Raw genomic sequence first — 20,266 nt, 5'->3', positions numbered from 1 at the left:
AGTATACATTTGGGATATGTGCAATGGATCCGGAGGGGGGGGGGGGGGATAAAATTGAGGAGCGTAGAATCAGGAGGGGGACCATCCTGCCAGCCAATTGTGCAAATCGAGTTGGCCCGCCAACCGGTTTCGGCCAGTTTCTATGTTAGTGGTCAAGGTCTAAGGAGCAGCGGACCTGCGGACGGACTCCTCTGAGGAGCGGCCAAATGAATGCTGCCAAAGCGGAATAAACAATAACAGCAGGCCCAGAGAAGAGCAGCAAAAGGCCAGGCGAAAATAAAACCACAACGAGCGGAAAACAGAACCAAAAGAAGTCACGAGAATTGCATAAACAATGTATGTACAATGTCTGACAGAGTACGTACATAAATCGAGTTATATATAGTTGGGTGTACGAGTCGAACGAAAGTTGCGAAGGTGCCTCATGTCGATGTGTAACAAAATTATATAACCCGAAAAGATGGGAACCCCAAACTTTAAAATTTAAAATACTACCCTTGAAAAATGTACCATAAGGACAAAGATCAAAATGCGAATACAAATTTGTTTTGAGATCCTTTCAAAAGTTTTATATTTTTGGTATGTAATTAAATATACTTAATTGATGGAATTATTTCTTAACAAATATTTCCTTTCAATTTTAACATTTTCTTGAACTTATCAAATTAATTAATTTATTGCTTTAATAATAAACAAATTAAATTTTTATGGAAGCAATTAGATGTTAACGTAAAAAGGAGTTACTGAAATGTATAACATAAAAGATTTAATTTAAAGTTACTAGTAAATATTACAAAAAATTAGTATGTGTCTAATACATGTAGGTTAAATGTTTTATTTCACCAATACATTTTCTTTTGTATTATTATTAACAATTCCCATAGTTTTTAGCCATCCCACCGGCAACCTTGAAAAGATAATTTACCCAAGATCAAGAGTGAACCACCCTGACTTTCGACGCAAGGGGCACGCACATGCATCATGCAACATGCAACAGCGGCGTGATTGCAATGCAGCAAACAAAAAAAAAAGCTGCAATATGCATCGAAGTGGCATCTAAACAGGCATATGTACGTGCCTCGTTAAAAAACTGCATTTACTCCGGGCTGCAATGGTGTTTGTGTGTCAAAAAGGGTTGCCAAACCACTTTTAGAGCCTTATATACACAATACATAATGCACACAGGACAGGAGAAATCCCTATAATGAACATTTTTTCAGCCACAAAACTCGTTTTCGATTACGTCGGCGCAGTCTTCACCCCTCGACCCTCTGAAAAATTTGCAGAGAGAGAAGCCAAAGGTTGTCTTATCGACACTTGACCAAAAACAAAAGTAAATGCCCAACCGGGGTCTTTAAGTGAGATCCGAATCAGATATTTGGCCAACTATCAATGCGCGTCCACGATTCAAATTAACCGAATGCAGCATTAATCGCCACAGTTTCAGCCTGTCAACTGTCACTCCCAAGTAAAAACTTTCGGGCCTTTGTCTATAATTTGCGACACTTCACACGCACATCAGCAACAGCTTCATTAAAATTAATTAATGCTTAGGCACACATAGAAACCTGTACACTAAGAAAAATCCCCTGACTAAAATAAATGTATTCAATTGATCTGACAAAATAAATGTGAAATCAATATTTTTGTATTTTAAGTAAAACCATCAGCAACTGCTTTATTAAAATGAAATGAAGTGCTTTAACCTAACTCTTAGGAAAAAGACTTTGCTAAAAAAAATATTTTTTCGACAATTTAGTACTTAAATTTGGGTTGTCTAAATTATTTTCTTAAAAAAGAAAAGAATACGCAAAAATGTCATTATCAAATTTATTTTATCAGAGAAAATCTCAAATGAAACAAAAAAAAACTTTTTTATATGCACGTGTTTACGATTTTGTTTAGTATTTATAATTTATTTAAATTTCTAACTATAAAACCGCTTGTTATAACATTTCTGAAGTGTAAAACACATAGAAACGCCTCTAGGACTAAAGACAAATAAGGGGCAGGGGATCGACATCATTAAGCTCGTATCAGCTTACTGTGTTTTTCCCGCTGTGGCAGCCGAAAAAATAATGCACAAATTAAATTAAATGAAGTGAGTGTGAAAATGCTGCAGGTGGAGAAAGGGGAGGGAGATGGCTCGAGGGCAGGGGCGGGGCGGCTAGCTCAAATGAAAAGCCACAGAGTGCAAATGTTAAACAACCGACGGGGCCTGGTCAAAAGGAAACACGCTCAAGTGATTTCCATGCCACCAACAAACCCCAGATATACCACATATATATATATATAGTATAGTCACCTGTATTTTCTCGTACCCTCGTGTCTGCCTGTTGATGGTGAATCAAGATAAGCAAATTGTTGCCGAAAAATAGAGGCACAAAGGAAGCGATTTGGACGTTTTAATGATGATAGAGCATGACACAGAATAAATGAAAATGAAGTGTGGAAAAAATTCATTTAAATTGCGGGGTAAACAGAACCAGACAGCAAAAGTAACAGTTAAGCGTTGGTGAAAAGAGTTTCGGGAGGTGAAAATTGGAGTGAGTAACACTTGATTAATGACTGCAAGGATTATTTTGGTTTATTTCGGAAGACACCTTCAATGACAGGCACAATGGTGCTCACCAGCAAACTGAATAATTCTGTCAGCAAGCGAATCAACAAGGTGGATCTGCTATTTCTTTTTAATAAAATAAGCATTCTAGGGGTATTTTAAAATATTTTTTGCAACTACTTCTACTACTAAGCTTTTACCACTGTCTATATAATTATTAAATCGTTTATAAGCATAATATTTAAAATGATCTCGGTGTTTATCTTAACCAAACAAAAATGAAATTAATTCATAAATTTAGTACAAGTCATCTACAAAAATACAAAATTTATGACCGTCTGCAATATCTTCTCATATACTCCGATTATATGTAAATATCATCACTTCAAGAAAAAATTAATTTTATATCTCTTTTTATAAGGAAGGAATACCAAAAACGATCCTAAAATTAAGCGAATGGGCATCGCATCCTCTACACATGTCCTCACACAATTTATACAGACACATGCATTTGCAAGCTGCTCCTGATTTTTGTCATAAGCTAAAGTTTCGATAATTATGATAATTCTGTTTTATGCTCTGTTTCCCCCAACTTCACCCCACTTTTCCTCACCTTTGTCATCGTCGTCTGCCAGTCAAATTGTCGTTGTCATAAAAATATATGTCCAAAATATGAGTTAACGTCAAGTGTGTGCAAATGACAGTATATGAAAAAATATTTATATCCAGAGTTACACTTAAAAAATAACTCAAATTGATTATTTAAATATTTTCTTAAAGTGCATGTGTTTCTGTAGTAATCTAAAGTACTTCTTACAGTATCAAATTATTCTTTATTCAATTAAAAAATGTATTTTAACTAACAATTTATTTTAATTAACAACAAATTCATATAGGATGACAGGTTTTTTATTTCAGTGCACCAATGCTTACAATCATATATATAAAGATATGTATTTACTATGCTGTGAATGCATCTTTCTTGGCTTTTTTGTGGTCGGTCAACCTGTTTCACCTGAGCGAGCTTCCCCGAAACCCCGAAAATACAAAAGCCCTGATGAGTGAACAGTGGGAAGGGTTCATTATCATCAGGGTTATTAAAATTATAATTTGGTGTCTGCCTTTTTGGGGTTTCCTTTGTACCCTCTTTAAAAATGAGGATAACAAGAACAAGTGCAGTTAGCACTGGTTAAAACTGATTTAATTTATAAATTTTTTTGTCGGGAGACAGGGCTTCCTGTTAGCCTTCTCTTTATAAGTGTTTCAACTCCTCCTCTCCGGAACCCTTCTAAGCTGCGATTCTTAATGGGCAACGAGGCGTCTCAAGGTCTTCCCTGTCAACTGATAAAGAGATAATGTTGCAAAAAAACGCATAAGAAGAAGTGGCATAAAAAGTGAAGTAGCAACTGTCTGACTGACGCACACATTCAGAAAAATGTAGCCATGATATCATCGAAGAAACAGAAAAAACTGAGAAAAAGACTGAAACAAACCGCAGAAGCAACAATTTGGGGCGGTAAGGGGGAGCAAAGGAAACGAGAGAGGGAAGATACACAAATAAATAAATATAGAATACTCTTAACTTTAAATTTTCTTTAAAAATAAATATAAATCTTGTATGTCAAATTAATATTACAAATGTGGGTAAGGATACTTTTTCAAATGAATTTTTACAAATGTATATCGTTTTGCCGATAATTATATTTTTGTAATATTACTTCATCATAAGGTGGTTTAAGGTAATCAAATTACCAACTTGAATGTAATGTAGAAGACTGCAAACAAAAAAAAAGAGAACAAAATTCCTTTATTCTTTATTATTATTCTTTTCAAAACTATTTGATCCAGTATTATTTAGTGTTGGAAGTAATACAAGTAAAATATATAACTATTAAATAAGCTTATGTATTTTTAACCACTTTTTTTTTTTACTGTACATACTCCAACTGACAAGCAAACGAGACAGCAAAACCCTGACTTCTATCCCCACTCTTCGCTCTCACAAACACACACACCAGCAAGTTCAAGTTTGTGAGGCAGGATCCCATCCCATTCAAGGCCCCAAACCAGCAGACTGCAAATAAGAAGAAGAACAATGATGAGGGGTATGGCAAAAGCAAAAATAAAAATAAAAAAAAAAATCGCAAACAAGTTTCGCTTTTATTTAGTGCCCAACAACAGCGCCAACTTGCTGATTCCCCCTCACACAGTCGCAGAATTCCATATACGCGCCTTATATAGCGAGGGAACAGGCTATGTACCCAACTTTGTACCGAACTTTGGCGATCCGATGCGAACGAATGTTCCAGCTTTACGTGCCGCTGCATAAAAATGGAACAGGGCAGCTGAAAGAGAATAAAGCAGGGCTACAGATGGGTTCAAAATAATAGGAGTCAATTTTTGGGATTCTTAAAGAAAACAAAGTTAGTTGAACAAGCTCTAGAACTTATGTCTACAAAATAACAGCTTTTTATTTGATTTTGGTCACACTTAAAATTGTATATATTATGACTAAAAAGTTCTGTTATTTTGAAGCAAAATGTAAATAATTTTTAAACTAGTTCAGAATTTTGCTTATTTTGCTTTTTTTAAATTTAAGAATTTTACATTAAGGATTATGTGTTGCTGTAAGCAACTTTGAGGTCAAATATTTACTTTGACATAGAAATTCAAGATTTTCAAACCAATAAAGAAACTAAATACAAAAATTGTAGATCTACTAGTGAAGTTACTAATATTAAGTACTATAACCTTATCCAGAGTTGTAGAACCAGCAGCCAAAAGCGAAGGCGATCGCACTTAATGCTCCACTGATTGCACAACGATCGTTGAAAGGGAGAATGCGATAGAGGGAATCGGAGGATTTTAGCGTATTCCATGAGTATTTCAAAGGGGGGAGGAACAAAGATCAGAGGAGCGATGGCTATAAAGGGGTGGAGCAGTAGACACAATTGCTGCCTCAGTCGGTGTCAGTAGGTAGACCCCATCATCATATAGTATGAGCACTATGTGTGTGCCATGTGCATCTATGTGTGTCACAAGGAGCACAAATTAAAGTAAGGCAGGAGGTTTCTCGGACTGGCTGGCATGTGCAGATAGAATAGTCTTTTCGACCCATTCCACTTTGCTCTTTTTTAAGCCACCACACAATGGGCATTTAATTATTTAACCCTTCTGCAACTCCCCGCGTTGTCAGACAGCCCTCTGATGCAACTTTGTTGCAAAAGGGAAAGAGATTGTGTAGACTTAAGGGTACCTCTATAAGCAATACCTAATTAGAAAAAACAGTCCTATTGTTGAAAAAAATTCAAACACCTTAGAAGCTAAGAAATTGTTTTCAAGGACCATTAAATTATTAACATTATACTAATATAAAATTAATTTATTAAGCTATAGTGTAAAAGTGATGTAAAAATATTAAGGTAAAATAATATCAAAGGAAATATAAAAATTAGTTATTAAAATAGTTATGCTAAATTGCACAATATCCAACGCATTTCCAAGATCCCCACCCAACCAGCCGGATACCGCGTGTAATGAAAAGTGATTTCTCAGCCAGAAAGGATGAGTCTCCAGCTGCCGGCTGATTAATCGCGAATCGTGATGGGGCTATCGACTTGAGATCACGTTCCGACTCCAGCTGAGATCCTCGCTCCCTTTGTGAGTGCGTTAAAAATAGTACTGCCGCGTATTTAGATCTTAACTCCCAGATATACGGGTATATCATATATGATGGGGCTGCCCTGTGGGCGGTGTGGGGTCGTCAGCGACTGATAAAATGCATTATGGGAATGGAATCCTCGCCGGCCGCTAATTGGAGCCCATCACACTTCCACCAATCCCCTCCGACATTTCTGAATGATTTATTCCAAATATTTACACTTGTTCTGACTCTCTGGCCTTATAAAATCCCAGCCAGCAAATGTTTTGTCACGCGATCTCCCGGTCGTGTTCCTCTAAGCATGTGGTTTTCATTTCATCGTGACACAATGTCCATGCCCCAAAGTGTCAAGTTCTGGCTTAGTTCAGTTCGGTTCAGCGATTGCCATAAATAACGAAATGGTTTCGAAAACAACTCGAGAAGAACTTCAAATGCACTGGAAAAAATACATAAATCTTCAGTTTATATAAATACAACAAAAAGAAACACAGTTTTAAAGAATTATCAACACGCGACTTCTAAACAATATTTAGAAAAACAAATCATAAAAAAATATTCAAAAGATTATAAAAAAATACCCGAATAATGTGACAAAGATTACTTACATATGTTAATATATTTCAAAATTTTAAGTACATTGATTTTTTTTATATTTAAATGAAAATATAATTTCAAAACGTCTTTCATAAATCATCAAAAGTATGTATTTTTTGTGCCTGTAAAGACGCAATTCGCTCGAAGAAGAATCAAAGTGTTTGTTTTTCGACCATGGATCGAAGTGAACAATAAGTTTTTATGTATTTGAAGGAGGGATCCCAATTTCAGAGTTCGCCTGCATTGGACGATAACCAAAGGACGATAAATCAAAGGCCGGCACAAATCCCAAGCCAAACTTATGGCCTCCGATTTTCAGTGCTGACAGTGGGCACCTTTAATCCTTCTCCAACCCCTCACTAATTATGCCACGAAGCCTGAAAAAAAAATTCAACCCAAAATATATAAATAAATTTTTGAAAAACGACTTCTTCTTTGGCAACAAAGAATCCCCTTGATGGACGACACTCTGGGGAACGTTTTGTCCACTACCCCGCCCACAAACAAATTGCTTACAGGGCAAAATGCAAATCAAAATGACAAAAGCAATTAAATTTAACCCATTTCCAATGCGAAAAAATGTCTCACTTTTTGTGGTTATTTCAAGTGGAAAATGTACTGCATCACGACCGGGGTTCAGGTTGTTTTGCAGGGGAAAAAAAAGTAGAAAAACTAGACTACAAAAAAAAAAAAAAAAGAATAAGGAAAAGGGCTCTTTTAATTATTTGGCGCCTGCATGTGTCTCAATTTAAATTAGCTGCCCGGGTTTTTGCTACGGCTTCCAAGGAAATTAAAATTCAATTTAAAAATGCCACGAAAAATAACAGAAAAAAAGCTGGAAAAGCTGGAGAAAAAAATCATACAACAAAAGTGGGCTAATTTTGTTATGGTCCCTCAGGGGGTGGTTGCAAGGGTCCAAGACGAGTTCAAAGGGTTGCCTTTTGGAAATTAGTTTTTGAATTTATGGTGCACCCGGGGGGAAGGGGTGTCTTTAGCTCGCCTTTCAATTGCCATAAATATGATTTATGATTGGCGCATTTAATAGGGATAATTTTCATTATTTCTGCCACTGGAAACAGCATCTCATTCAGTTCACACCCGCCCCAATTAACGCACAATTGGAGGAGGCTGTAACGCCTGTTTGTCCCCCCATTTTGTCCCCTTCACTTTTCTGGATCTCCATCCCAGCAGTTGCAGCATCTTCGTGGGGCAACTATTCATCAGTCATGCAATCGCCGATGCCTTCGAGAATCCACTGCGATCCTCAATGACATCGAAATGTGCGGTCGGCATGCCGGGAACTTCGAGGCAGACAAGTTCAGAGGAGGAAGATGAGGACGGCCCCCGCCAGAAAACCTTGAAAACGACAGCCGAAGGGCTGGTTTCTCCAACTCCACAGCTCCTCAGCCCCCCAAATCTTCGAAGGTCCCTCGTTTTCTTTGGTCGCGGGATCAGCACAAAGGCGGCGTGCAAAGTAAACAGCGGAATCAGCGCACAGTGGTTGAAAATGCAAAAACTATATGGAAAATCAAGCATGTTTAACAAGAATTTTGTAAACAATTATTAAAAACAAAGAGAATGAGAAAGGAAAAATACATAATGAATATTGAAATACCCTTTTAAACAATGGACATTCTAAGTAAATTATCAATAAGTCGACATTATATAATTAAAAGGTTTTGGTTGTTATTATGATTTTAAGATAACCTATTTGTAATCCCATTTTTATTTGAATATATTTCCTTTGCTTTTGGGTATACATTTATTTTCAATGGGTATTTTTTTTGTATATAGGAGCATAGCACTAATAACCTGAACCCACTGTTCTGTGTGACGGGACTTCGGGATGCCTTGGCACGACGCCTGGCCAGAACAAACATTGTTAGCACTAAATGTCGTCGTTGTCCTCTCTTTCGTCCCCTTAACCCTTATCCTGCCTCTTTGGAGCCCGCCCCTTACTCCTCCGCAGCAATATTTACACGCGGTGCACGAAGTTGCAATGAATGTTGCTGTTGCTGTTGCTGTTGCTGGTTGCTGGTGTCGACAGATACGCCGAGGCATTAAAGTATAAAAATAAGAACGTCTTCCTGCCCAAGCCCCCCGTACCGCCCCCTTTTTTCAGGCCTTTTCATCTCCTTCGTGGGAGCGGGCCGCACTTGAAATTGCATTTTCTCGGGCCTGGCCTTGAAAATGGCTCCGCCGCAAACTCACAAACTTACCAACTCCCTTGGCCCGAAGTCAGCAGCGGCAAATGGCTAAATCGAAACGAACGAAATCGAAACGAGCTAATCTAAATGGTTTCCCACAAATAAAAGTCCAGTACCCAATGAAAATAACTTAGAAATTGTATGAAGTGTCTTATTAAGCCCAACAATAATCAGAATAATTTACATTCCCTGACAAATAAACTTATAATTTCGTATAAAAATATGTATAACTTTTTGTGGCTATGAAAAGGTATATTCAAGCCCATATAGCAAACCGAATTGTTTTCATTTTATGTCTTTGCCTGTCATAACACGACAAAAACCACTCAAAATGAAAGATGTAAGGGATACCGATTCCCTCTTACCGGACATAAATCTGAAATGTGCAATTTCTCTAATGTCGAATGTTCCGACGAATGCCAAAGATCCCAGAAACCGAGGCTTCAGCCTCGCAAAAGGTGCCCAACTAACCACTGACCCACTCGAAAAAGGGAATCAGAGGAGCCCCTTTACCAAAAGTTAAGGCATGGCCAGGAGGCGAAACCAAAACACGGACAGAGGCCTTTGAATGATGCACTTAAAAAAATACCAATTTTGAATATACAAAACTGAATTTATTTAGCTATATAACAATATTTTAAGACAAATTTCAAGAAATCAGACTCGGGAAAACAGGAAATAAAATAGTGTAAGTGTTGGGTGCCAAAAAATACTATAAGTGTATTAAAAATCAAACTGTTTAATTGTTTGCTTTAATAGAACAAACTAGAGAAAAACTTCTTAAGGTTATGAATTTTTAAAGTCCCTAAAAAATATTCTTTAATTATAACGTTCTAGAATAATTAAAAATTTTTTTAAATTTTCTGAGGTGCAATTTCTCATATTCACACAGATATTTCCCGAGTGTGATCTGAATTCTGGAGAGTCTGTTTCTGTTGCTGGTTTTGGTTTTGGTTTTGGTCCGCCCTGGGTGCCTGTGGTTGCCTGCATTTTTGGTCATGGCCTTTTGGCACTGCTGCCCTGACACTGCTGCACATTAATTATTGTTTATGTCCGGCCAGACAATGCAACATGGACCGACTGGCGGCCGTGTCAAGTTCAAGGGTTCATTAAAAAGGCCCAGACAATGGCTTTCTGGATCTGCCCACGCCAGCAGAAAAACGAAGGAAGGAAGACCCAGCTCGTCGTGGTGAAGGCGAATGCAAAAACCCTGCACCGGATGCCCCACAGATAAATTCAGATACCCAGGCCTGGGGTTTTATTTTCTAACGATTTTCAGGTAGGTGCAGCTGGGATCTCGAAAGCTGGAGTGCTGTAGTGCTGGAGTGCTGGAGCTCAAGCCCCGTAATCTCAATTGTCGGCTTTGCATTGCTCGGTGATACGTGTGACCCTAATCCGCATTGACATGTCGTTCAAATTAGATAATAAAGTTGTCTCCGCCCCGTGGGCTTGTCTCCGCAACTCCGCTCCCAATCACGGGGTCGGGGTCTGGGTCGGTGTCTCTGGCTTTGGCTCTAACTCCGGCATCGAGGAGATTTTCAGACGTGGCGGCTGCTCCTATGACAACAATGAGACAACGACCCAAGCAATGAAACGCCTTTACAAACGCTGTAAAGTACACTCCGAACAAATATTACAAGCATATACAGAACAATTTACAAATTCAAATTTGCCTTAAAAACAAATCGAAATATTTATGTCAGGAGGACCTTGAATAATTTTCTTTTATAGTTTTAAAATATTTACAAAAAGACAATAATGATATTTTTTTTTGTTTTGAGGGATAATATTGTTTTACTTTATAAGTAATAAATGATTTACGCCATTAATATTGTTATACACTTTGTAAAGGAGTTATTTTATAAAAAAAATATAAATAATTGAATAATTTTACTTGCACTATCTTTTTACGAATACCTTTATATATTTATATCTGTGTATGCTAGACTACAACATTTTTTATTTTACTAAAAACTTTTTTTAGTGTATATCCATGCCGAGCCCAGTCAGCCCGTTTTTAATCCAATTAAAGTATGGATTTATGAACTACTCGTCTGTGACTGCGACTGTTTTGCAGGGAAGGTAAACCCTTTTTATGGCCAGTGCGTGCTTCTTCTCCCGGAGAAATTGAAGGAGAAAGAGAGAATCGAGGGAGTAGGAGAAAAAATATAGAGAAAGAGTGATATTTTAATGGCTGCAACGACCTGCAAATTATCACTCAACTTTTCTTGCCCACTGCAATTGCAATTGCAGGCGCATTTCAAGTGCACTTCACTCGATGGAGCCAGCATTGCGAAGGTAAATTTCAAAGAGTTCAAATGCAGAAAAGCGAAGTAAGTGATAAACCGCAAGAGACTGAAATAATTACACATTTTCTGTCCAACAGATAGCTGAGAAGACACAAAATGCAGCAGAGAAGTATTGAGAAATACGTGAGTTATCGTATTTTTGGGGAAAATTAAAATTATGTGAATCTTAAACAAGAATAAAACTTAAATTTATGCAAAATACATTTTTAGAAGAGCTTATAAAATTATATTATATTATATACAACGGTTTTAAATCAATATCTATTTTCGATATGTAAATTAAAATACCTAATGAACATTTAAAAGTGTTTGAAAAGAAATAACTACTCCTAACTGACGATTTATGTTAAGTCTTCAAATACTGTTTTATAAAAAGTGAAGTTTTGCCATCACTTAACATATACATTTTGCAGCTGAAAGAACCTCTTCTTTGCCGATTCATTCACGAAGCGTTACCCTTTCTATAGTGCTATAAGGTTCTATAGGGTTAAGCCCTGCCAGCACTTTTGCACACAAGAAAAGCTGAAGAAGAATTATCATAGTAATCTAGAGGAGTAAACGCACACACACGAATGGCAGTGAATGTGTATACGTGTATGCGTAATTAGCATGCACGCAAATAAATTGTTAGCAGTTGCGGGTTAAGCACCATGGGTGTAGGGCTACGGGTGTGCTGAAGGGGTCTGCCGCTCGATTTAACGAGCTGCGACTGCAACAACGACGCAAACTGTGACTGGGACTAAAACGGAGACAGAGACAGAAGACAGAGGCTTTCATCAACGCGTCAGTGGTGTTCTAAAGCCCCTTCGCCTCTATACACTGGGAAAAAATATCCATTGAAAACTGATAAATAATGCATTAAAATTATGCAAATGTTTTCACAAATTTTTAAATATATTTAAAATGTATATAAAAACATTTTAAAATATTGGTTTGTTTAATTTCTATAAAATTGCTAAATTTAAGCTTTAGTTCTTGTTAAGTTGCACGTTATACTCGTAGTATACAATTAAAATGACGAGCTCAAAGAGCATCCAATCCTTACATTAAGTTGAGTGAACAAAAAAGTAATTTTAATTATATTTTTATATAATAAAAATTAAATAAATAAAGTATTTCTAGTTCATATTGATATATATATACATTTGTTTTTATTGTTTTTTTATGATTTTGTTAAGTAAACATAGTTGTTGCAATAAAATGTAGATTTCTACAATAAATTCTTTCTGTTTACCTTATGGCTACCCCTTGCACTCCACACCCCGTTCTTAACCCCCTGAGACCCACCACACGCATTTGAAGAATTATGAGGCGGCGGCAACGCACATTTCGCTGAAGGAGCCGCAACAGCTACAAATCTTCCCCTACGTACCTCCTCGACCCCTCCTTCATATCCGCCCCACCCCCCCGTTTTCCGCTTTTCCCCCTTTTGGGCCTCTTTTCTCTAACCAGACGTGGTGCATGCAACGTAGCGTTTCAATTTATGCGAAGTGATTCGTCATGCGGTTAACTTTAGAATCCGCACAGCCAAAGACCCATGCATTCTTCAGCTACAGTGAAGATTCGATTAATTTTGCAGCTAGCTTGGGCCTATACATTTCAAGTACTTATCAGTATTTCATATATATTTACCCTTCCTATCTATTTATTACCTTTTTATTATTTATCAACAAGATTGCAACACCTTGAAACGTAATCTGAAGAGAATTTCTTCATTGCAATGAACAGGTAAGTATCATAAAAAGTATTTATTAAATATTGTTTCTTGTTATAAAGATATTTGGTGTGTAAATATTTAAACATTTAATGGTGTAAAAATATTATTTTATTGCCCAATGGCAAAGTGTTACTGAGTTCTATTCTATTCAAATTTTAGAGAAAAAAATGATTTGGGGCTTTGTCACTTTCATTTTTTTTGATTGTATCACGAAACCATATCGTGTGGGTTGGCATACGAGTGTTTGAGTGTCTGAGTGTCTGAGTGCCCGACCGTATGGTTGTTGCATGGGTGGTGGTGCCGGTGGTGCTGTTTCTGATATTTGTGCTGGTGGTGCTGATGTTCCCTAGGCCCTCAGCCGCAAGGCATTTGCATATGACTTGGGAGCCCGAGCGACAGAGAAAGGGAATCCGCACGGGATCGGGGGGGCCTTGAAACCTAGACGGCGACAGTACCATCGTCAAGTTTAAGGCTACGGGTATTTCAGGGGGTGGTGGCTCAGGCGGAGGTTCAAGGGGGGCACATGAGGAATACTCTGCAAACGACTCAATTGGCGGCGTTGACACTGCCATTTGTTTCACTTTTCATGCCTTTTGTTTGGGCTGCCTTCTCTTTTGGCTTATCGTTTGCTTTGTTAGCCGGTAAAATACCCCATTTTCCTCTTCTCCTCCCCAACCATCCGGCAATTGTTGCAAACTGCATTCGCCATGGGTTTGGCCATGAAAAAGTTTAAACACCTCGCCGGCCAGGGAAATGTGCTCCGCTCCTTTTGGACTCTCCTATTATTAGCTAATAGCCGAACGAGTTGGTTGCCAACTGATTAGCCATTGACGACCACGCCCTGTTCCACCCATGTGTGCACGAGGAAAAATATTTTAAAGTTTTTAGAAATGGTGTACTGAAGAAAAAACTGCCTTTTAATTAAAACAAATCTTAAATAGGTTCTTAATTATTCAGTTCAAAAAATACTTTGATAAGTAAAATAATATTTTCTTACTTTGGAAATCAAAATAAAACTTTCGATTTCATTTATTAAAGTAAAACAAGGTTTTTTTTTTTGGTGGGGTAATTAAACATTTCTTAATTTTTAAAATATCTACGAGATAAATTTCATAATTTCATTTTTCTCTTCCATAAATTCTAGGTAGACATTTAAAAATACACGTAGATTGTTTTAAATATATAAAAAGATAAGATATATAAAATTACAAATTTTAAAATTTGTTCCATTGTAAATTGTATTTCTGTAGGTTCTTATTGGCTCATCAATTCCCCAGGCTTTGACACCAAACAATTTGTCAAAAGATAATTTCTTGTTGCAGCTGGCTTTAGATATACACCCTTCGTTTTCGCCCCCAGTGATAAGCGGCTAACGAAGTGGCCATTGTTTGCTCTTCGCCCAGTCAGCCACGACCCCGCCTACTTTTGCCCATTAACTCAATGCTGCCAACAGATTGTGGGCCATTCAACCCACTTGTTACTGCCTCGTTAGCCAATTTCCACCTGATTCGTTGCAGCGTTTTAGGGGCCAGTTGCGTTTGCACAAAAGCCATGCTTATGAATTCCGATTTTCCACAGTACTTTGCCCCTTGGAAATGTGAGCACATCATTTTCCAGGAAAAACCAATGAGATACACACAACGGCTACAAATTAATGACAGACAATTGACTTTGTGGTCAGAATGCCATAAGGTTGACAGATAAATTGATAGGTAGAATGGGAAATCATCATAACAATTGGAAAACCTAAACAGTGATAGAAGTAAAATAATGTACTATAAATACCTGTACAGTTAGCTAATTCAAAAACGTAGCACTATTTAAATAAAAGTTGTTATTTTAGATTGCTCTATATTAAATCAAATTTATAAATATTAAAAAAATGTTGCAAATTTTTTTTTTTTTTTTTAAATATATAAAAAAATTTAAATAAGTTGAGCAATTAAAAAATACTTAGGAATGCAATACAAAATGATGTAATGAAGTCTGAAAGAGTAGAGCAAAATGTAAAATCAAAATGTTAAATACTGATCTTCAACCGTTGCCAACCAGAAAAAATATCTTCCAGGAAAACTTTTGTGACTGTCTTCGTTTTTTATAGATGACAGCTTGACCCCTCCTCTCTGAACAGACACATTCTTGGGGCACGCAAATTTCGGTCTGTTCCCGTATTTTATAGGCGGCACTTTGATTGCCTTAAGCACACAAAATCTATGGTCGTAGAAAATTAATAGATTCACAAAAAAATTCCCAACAAAAACGGGACCGAACGCACCAACAAAAAAAAGATTTCCGATATGGTGCGTATTGAAGATCGTGGACTTTGAGGGGAGTAGGGAAAGAGAAGACGATCTTGAGCTCTTGGTGCGGTCCGTTTTAATTTGTTAATTTACCACAATGTCTGCTTTTTCTGCTCATTTTTTGTGAGCTCTGTGGATTGTCTAATTTTTAATAGGCAGATGTCTTCAAGGGCTCCAAGTAGGAAGACAGTCTCTCAAGATTCGATTTTCAGTGACGTATCAGTGACACTTAAAATAAATAAAATTTGTATCTTTTAAATTAACTGTTAAAATTTACGGGCCTTCTTATCTGTTTCGTATACTTAAACAATTATTATATCGTGTTTATTTTAAATTTTATTTTATATAAAATATATAATAATAAAATATGTTAAAAAGGTTTTCAAACGTATTACTTTTTTTTTAAATTTTTATAAGAGTGTTCCCTATTCTTGCAGACTTTGTTTGCCCTTCTCGTTTTTGCTGTTTAGCATGTGAATGATTTATGCCCCCGAAATTCTGCCTGCGTCCATTTGGGACTCCTCCGCTCCGCTCCACTCCAAACCAATCCAAACCAATCCACATGGCAAATGCGTAGTTACGCACGCTGACAGACTTCAGTTTCCCCCAATCGGCCACAGTCTCCTACGAAAGTCTGCCCCCCACACACTTTCGACCCCCCTTCTCCTCCTATTTAATAGCAACAATTTGGTTTTCATTTTATAATGAAATAGACGGAGCTTCTGAAATGGGCGGTTCCTGGAACTTGAGCGGATGTGTTGATTTATGGGATTCTTTTCTTTGGTGAGGGGCAGAATTACGTAAGTCAACAATTGAGGCAATTCCAATACCGAACTTTAAAAAGGGGTAATTGAAATCCTGTGGGAAAGTTTTTTTTACAAACAGTTACAAACTCGAAAACAAAAAAAAATACATAGAAAAAATTTACTAAATGGAAAATTTTAAATTTTTTATTATAAAATATTAAATGAAATCTCTTCAAGTTCAATGTTTTTACTGACGTAGCAGAGAAATAAACGTAAAAAAATGTATTTTAAAATTTGTTATGTGTTTTTCATATTTTACAAAGCGAATTCTTTAGGTTGTAGCTAACCAGGATCCACTTTTTTAATATATCTACTTTTTTTCTGTGCCCTTTTGGCGGTCATGGTCTAATTGCACCCAAAAGGGTTAACCAGACATGCAAAATTTGATCAACATGCAGAGGGGCAGGGACTTGGAGTTAAAAGGGGGCAACTTCGGACCAACGAGGCGCATTAATCCAATTCCAATTGTGACATTTTCCCCCAAAAAGAGCGCCAGCGGATGTAACGGTCCACAGGCAAATGACAAAAAATCGCATGACGTGATGTTCGTGGAAAGTGCAACAAAGGTCCAATTCCCCAATTCTCCTTCCCGTGCCCCTCGATTTTTTTAACCCTCCTACATCATTTTTTGTTGCCAAATCCAAATTGCATGACAATGGAGGCGGGAGAGTAGGTTGCCAAAACTGAGTCAACTAGACTCCACTGTACTTTTATACCTAGTAATGGCTGATAACCAAAGTATACTGCATTCCAGAAGATCTAGTCAGTTGTTAAGAATATCTTATCAGAATCTAAAAGACTTTAAGAAATGCTTAAAATATCATGACTTTTTATCTTAAAAACATCATAAAACCTTTTTTTTTACTAAGATTAAGATTCTATCACAGATTTAAATATAATTAAAGCCAGATCTTTCTGTTAGAATAATACTTTTTTACAATTTAAACAAAGAGATGTAAAAAATATATTAAATATTAAAATTAAGTTGGTTTAACTAGCCTCAAAGAAGGCAAATTGTATTTATCAGAATTTTTTTGTCCTGTTCTAATGGAACTAAATATTACAATGTTTTCAAATAAATCATTTATATAAAATATAATTCCAGTTAAAGGAAACCCCATGGTCGGAAAAAATTCGTGTTGCCAGTTTGACTTGCAGGTAATAAATGTGGATGTAGGAAAAAGGGGAGGTGTGGTCTGGTCTCATGTAATTAACCTGCTAAACCGCTGTGACGGCATATGCCCTGATATTCATGTCGCAGACTGCACATACAAACTTATATACACACCGAAAAAGAGAGATTGGGATGCAGAACTTCCGCCATAGCAAAATTTAAAATTGCCATAATAAATGACCAAAAATAAATAAATGAAATTTTAAGCAGAGTTGTGGGTGGGAGGAAGGGTGCTGTTTTCCCGGTGGGAGGAGCTCCAACATTTTGTGGAGCTCTTTCTGTATTCACATGCCATATTCCTGTGTATTTGGGGGTTGCTTCCCGATGAGTGTGTTTGTATTTGCAGCCAGAACTTTCATTTTCATTCGCAAAAAGCAAAAAAAAACCAAAAAAGGAAAAAAAAAAAAAAAAAAACGGAAAAACAAAGGAAAATCAGCCAAGCGAATGACGTGGCACAGAACGAATTTCTATAGCTTTCAGGTGGGTATGAGTTTCTTTTTATTAAAATAAATAGATAATTTAGTGAAGAGAAAATTTAAAAATTAATAAATATAGTTATAGGTATAGAAATAGATTTTTAAATTAAGTTATAATTCCTTAAAATTAGTTTGTATACTATTACAATAATTGAGCATAGACCTTCAAGTCTTAAAAGAACATTTAAAAAACCACAATTTGTTTAGCAACCCCTTTATCATGGTCTTCCATTCATGTTCTTCGTTTCTTAGCCGTCACATTCATCTTTCATTTAATGTCAAAAAATGTTTGTGTTCCTAACTTTATTAGGGCGTGTAAGCGTCTTATGGCAATACAAACACGGTTTTGTTGCAACCCCACCCACTGTGAGACCCCCACCCAATATTGCACCCCGTAACCCCACAGAATTTTTATGAGTCACTCGGACGACCGCAGAAATAAATACGAGCATAAATATGAGCATAAGTATGTTGGCCCAAAGATGAAATCTACGCAACAAAATCGCCTTACAAAGTGCGTAGTAAAAATAAACAGAACGAGGCGAAATAAAAAGTCGATAAGGCAAAAAAAAAAAGATCAACACCAGAAGTTTCTAGGAATATAGAGAGTATGCATTAAAAATAAACTAATAAGATACAAAAAAATATAATTTTATTCGTTAAACTGACTATTAAATTAAATTTACATTTTTAATTTGATAAGGTATTTTTTAACAATTTGGACAAATTGATAATAAGATAAACTTTGACTTTCAGACTAAAAATTGAGTTAAATGCGTTTTAAAAATCATTTTAAAACATTAAAATAAAATATATTATATACGTATGTTAATCAGTACTTTTTTGGAAGGACATATACATACATATGCCATATAATTTCATATATTTTTTTACAACCTTATATATTAATTTATAGATAATACAAACATGAAAAACCTTGTGCATCCCACTTTTACTCTTATCCTTTTCCCACTTTTACTTCCTCCTTTCCCTTGCCCACTCACTTTATTATGCCACCCCACACATAGAAACGCGACCTCGGTTAAGGAAGAGAATGTTCGCAAACTCCGCAGGAAAAGAAAGGAAAGTGGTAGGGGAGAAATGGTTGGAGAGAGGTGAGGCGGGAGGTAAGAGCCGAGAGAAGCCAAATGAATGCTATGAAAAAAAAAGAAAACAGGCGAAAAACAAGGCAAAAGCCAGCCTAGGAAAATGGAAAAATATTTCTTGTGCAAATATACACCCATACGAGCGATACATAACCATGCACTTACAGTTGGGAGCAAAAATAATAACTACTAGTTACATACATGTATATTGCAATTTAATAATAAGATATTAAGTCCCGTTGCAGAATAACTGCCGCTATTGTTATTTTTTGATACACGTCGAAATAATTGAAAACCCATTAGAATCTTGAATTTTATATTTATCTGAGAAGTTTTTATTTTAAAAATATCATTGAGTAACTTACATTAAACTTAATAAATTTCGGACTATCTTTATTATTTTGGCCATCACTGTGCTCATCTAAAGGAGCGCGGAAGAGGAAGAGAGACAGCAGTTTTCTTTTGACGTACTGACGTAATGCGGCAAATGCTGCGCCAAACTCCCATTTATCCCTGTCTCTCTCCTACGTTCATCCCACAGCCCACTCTGCTCTCTCTGTCGCTTCACTTCAGCTCCATTCGTGGCCACCAACAATTTTCAAGGTTTCAAGGCCCCAGTAGCATAGAAAATTCACGATCAAGAACATGGAAAGTTGTGCTCTCTTCTCCCCCGCTCTCACTTCGGAGTTTTTGGAGCCGAGAGAGCGACACGCGCAAAAATGTTCCAAGGAAGAGAAGCAGAGGGAGAGGTGTGGTAAAGACAGGAGAAAGAGAGGGGGAGTTGCCCATTGCCTTTGGTGGTGTTTTGTTTTTGTACAGAGTTTGCGCAGAGAGAGCAAGAGAGAGCGAAAGGAGTGGGAGAGAAAAGGAGTGGGGGCCATGTGAAAGAATGAGAAAGGAAACGAATGGAGTTTTGATGGGCTTCTCATTCTATCTCACTCCAATTGACAGCCGGCCTTTTGTTGTTGCCCCCTTCCAGAAGAATGGGAAAGTGAGGGAGAGAGTGAAACTCCTTCTCCTCAGGACTGAGTTTCCAGGGTTTCCAGGATTGAGGTTTATTTATGGCCCACGGCTTTTTGGCCAGCATTTTGATACCACGTGTTTTGTTGGAGTTGGATACAAAAAAACAAGGAGTTTGGGCCAAGCCAACAGGAAAACGTTGGCATAGATAATGGCGAAGGGTAACAGATAGAAAAAGAGGGAAGAGAAAGAGAGGGAGGGGATAGGACGACAACTAAAAAAGGAAAACAAATGACTCATTTGTTCCTGCCAATTCAAAAGGGAGTCCGAAACAAAATGGTTAGGTGGAAAAATCAATTGAATGGTGTATGAAGGAAATAAATAAATATGACAGAG

The 20,266-nt window shown here is 36.9% G+C and overlaps 1 long non-coding RNA gene across 1 annotated transcript; it reads left to right on the top strand.

Annotated features, from left to right (window-relative positions):
- The first annotated feature begins 2,516 nt into the window (after window positions 1–2,516).
- Window positions 2,517–4,876, top strand: LOC128252879 (uncharacterized). The gene is made up of 3 exons (XR_008267351.1): window positions 2,517–2,671; window positions 4,515–4,665; window positions 4,729–4,876. It is a non-coding gene; the product is annotated as an uncharacterized LOC128252879 (long non-coding RNA).
- Window positions 4,877–20,266: the final 15,390 nt, after the last annotated feature.

Source organism: Drosophila gunungcola, chromosome 3R, assembly GCF_025200985.1.
Source record: "Drosophila gunungcola strain Sukarami chromosome 3R, Dgunungcola_SK_2, whole genome shotgun sequence".
Classification (NCBI taxonomy): domain Eukaryota; kingdom Metazoa; phylum Arthropoda; class Insecta; order Diptera; family Drosophilidae; genus Drosophila; species Drosophila gunungcola.
This window is presented reverse-complemented; position numbering and strand designations above follow the sequence as displayed.